The 3,068-nt window shown below is 41.7% G+C and overlaps 1 pseudogene; it reads left to right on the top strand.

Annotated features, from left to right (window-relative positions):
- The first annotated feature begins 2,100 nt into the window (after nt 1-2,100).
- On the top strand, nt 2,101-2,452 carry LOC105826048 (annotated as a pseudogene).
- The last annotated feature ends 616 nt before the right edge of the window (nt 2,453-3,068 follow it).

Consider the following 3,068-nt stretch of genomic DNA (forward strand, 5'->3'; position numbering starts at 1 on the left):
AATGTGGATCCCTTAAGAATTTTAAAGCCTGAAGGTACGATACACACATGCACATTATACCACAGCACCCTTGGCATGCATAGTGCCATGCTAGAAGTCCTTATTTTGTTCTAAATGCATTCTTCATACATGCTTGTTATCTGGAATACACTATAAAAAAAGTATGGTTACATGGAGGACTCCAGTTTGTCTGGGTCCTGGCTTATACCATTCTTTCAGTGCCATGGAAAACAGAGCGCCTGGGGTTGGCACATCATTGAGATAAAGGTATGCTCTGTTCAGCACAGTGCCTCTCCTACAGTTCTGCTGGTGCAATCGTGGCCACTGGAAATGGGCTGTATGGAAGAAGTATGAGAAAAGCATATGGTTGTATAGTGCGTTCCCTATTCCATTCCTTAGGTCAAGGAACTATGATTGTTTATACCAGTTATGAACACTTAATTTCCCCCTCCCCACTCATGGGTGAGGCTACAGGCCCTCTATGAAGGCCCCCCATGGATTCTCTTCAGGGTATGCCTCCTACTCTCCCCCTGGGCTCAGTCGACCTGACATCCTCAAGCCCTGCCTCTCTTGATGCCTGGCCTCCCTGGAGTCGTGCTTGGGGTTGGATGCTCTGGACCAGCCTTTCGGATCATGCCTCACAGTCACAGCCTTCCCAGATTCCTGGAAACCCTTCCTGGCCCAGCAAGCTTGGCTTCAACAATATTAGAGAGGAGAGACAGTCCAGGGAACTCAGGAAGGGCTCTATGACACAGGTTTTTTTTCCCCAACTTCAGGCACGTAGTAGGATCATTAAGTGTTATTCTTCATTCCCACCACAGATTACCTATTTCCCTATCATTGAAAATTTTGGTTATTTATAAATTTATAGATAGTAGTACAAATATGTTTGTCCATAGAGCCTTTTATTCTGTTGAATTTTAATAATTTATTGCAATGGTATAGGTATTAGAGTTCTGGGGATTCTTAAGAATTCCTCTCCATCAAGATCCTTTCTTATGCCAAAACCACTTAGTATCTCTATTTTATCTCTCTTTCTCACGCTTGTCTTTATTTCATGACCCTAATTAAATTCCTTATTGTTTTTCTTTGAACTGTTGTAATAGCTCCCTGGATAGTCTCTCTGTCGTAGGTCTCACACTCAAACATTCCTCCTAATACACCATCATACCAGATCACTTCTTCTAATAGAGATACTCAATATGTAAAAAGACTGAGAGTCCCCACATTAAAAAATGACCATTTTTGGTAATTCAGGAGATTCATCCAGCAGGGGATCTCAGAACTAAAGGCCATGGTCTGTGACAAACCCTGCGTAAATGGTTGTTCTTCACGAGCAGCAAATAGGCGGGGGTTTCTGGGATTGCCCTCCTGACAGTGCCACAGGCTGGAATCCAATACTAGTCAGGAACTTGCTGTTATTTTGGATTGTGTGGCTGAACTCCTGGAAACACTTGATTAAAGCTACTCTTCTTCTATCAGAGTGAGATTAAGGAGAATGCAGGCTTTTTAAATTCCCAATTTCTGTCTAGGGCTACGTGAATCCCCCAAGGGAATGTTTAAAATGAAGGAATTGGATTATGATTTCTTTCTTCTATGAAGTTCATAGCAACATCCATGACCCAGGATATGAGTAGAACCTCATGTATCTGGAATACACGAATCCACCTGTAAACAAAATGTGCTCCAAGAGATTTTGGTGGTGGAGGGACATAATTGTTAACTCCTAGCCTCAAAATCTCCAGGCTTCATTCATCCTTTTCACGCATGATGGCTCAGAAGTCTGGAAAACCTATTGCATCATGCTCAAGCATTTGAACCTGTGATATAGCTAGAAGACAAATCAGATTTTCTGATTTTTACTCCAAAATGTCAACATTGCTTTTTACAAGCCTAGGATCTTTAACATATAGAACTGCTTTAAATCAACTATAGGATTTCTTCTTCTGCATCCTCCTGATATTTCTAATATCGACGTGTTCTCTTTCTATAGTCTGAAAACATCCATACTCATCAAAAAATTAATACAGATTCTGGTTTTTCCGGCTATCATACTTCCAGTTGGTCAATCCTCGGTGTTGGTTTCTATCATACCCACAGGGTGACTGTGTGGCTAGGGAGAAGCTCGTGAGATTTTTGATGAAATTGAGTCATGAACCTGTAACCATTGAATTGAAGAATGGAACACAAGTCCCTGGAACAATCACAGGTGTGGATGTCAGCATGAATACGCATCTTAAAGCTGTGAAAATGACCTTGAAGAACAGAGAAGCTATGCAGCTAGAAATGCCGAATATGGAGGAAATTAGATTCAATATTTTGTTCTACCAGACAGTTTACCTCTGGGTACACTCCTTGTAGATGTTGAACTAAGGTGAAATCTAAGAAAAGGGAAGCTGTTGCAAGAAGAGGCTGAGGTCGAGGCAGAGGAAGAGGGGGTCCTAGGCGGTAATGTCTGTCAAGTTTACTGTTTCAAAGTGATAAGTGATTTGGGATATTTTTTGTATAGGTTTAGTTTGTTTATGTCAATTTTAATAAACATAAATTGGGACAAAAAATTAATGCAGATTCTAAATAGAACATGCCAATCATACACTTAGGTCTCTCCCTTTCAGATTATCTGAAAATTATATAACTTTCCAAATAAACGTTTTCAAAGATTTACAGTTTAGCAGTTTGTCCGTGGTTTTTAGGGGTATCAGTGAAAGAATGGCCATGTGAAGAAGAAGAAGTCTACACTGTTGATTAAACTGATGCTGAAGAGGAACCCACCACCTTATCTGTAACCCTTCCCACTGTGACTGTCCGCACGGCATCACCTCAGCTCCCAGTGCCGGGAAATTCTGAGTATGTAGAGAGATATCATTCGGCACCCTGGCTCCAAACTGTGCTTCCAGCATCTGTAGAGCCTTCAAGGTGTGGTCTCTGGGGACATGCCCCTCGTGGAAGGGGGCCTTGGGAGAAGAGTGTGGACCCCCACTTCAGTCAGAGCAGTTCTACTCTCATATGTTTTTTGGGTCGTGCTTCTTTCGATGTTTAAGGAAAGGGTTTAATTGCTGTTCTTATAT

This window comes from Propithecus coquereli, unplaced genomic scaffold (genome assembly GCF_000956105.1).
Source record: "Propithecus coquereli isolate 6110/MARCELLA unplaced genomic scaffold, Pcoq_1.0 Scaffold8441, whole genome shotgun sequence".
Taxonomy (NCBI): Eukaryota; Metazoa; Chordata; class Mammalia; order Primates; family Indriidae; genus Propithecus; species Propithecus coquereli.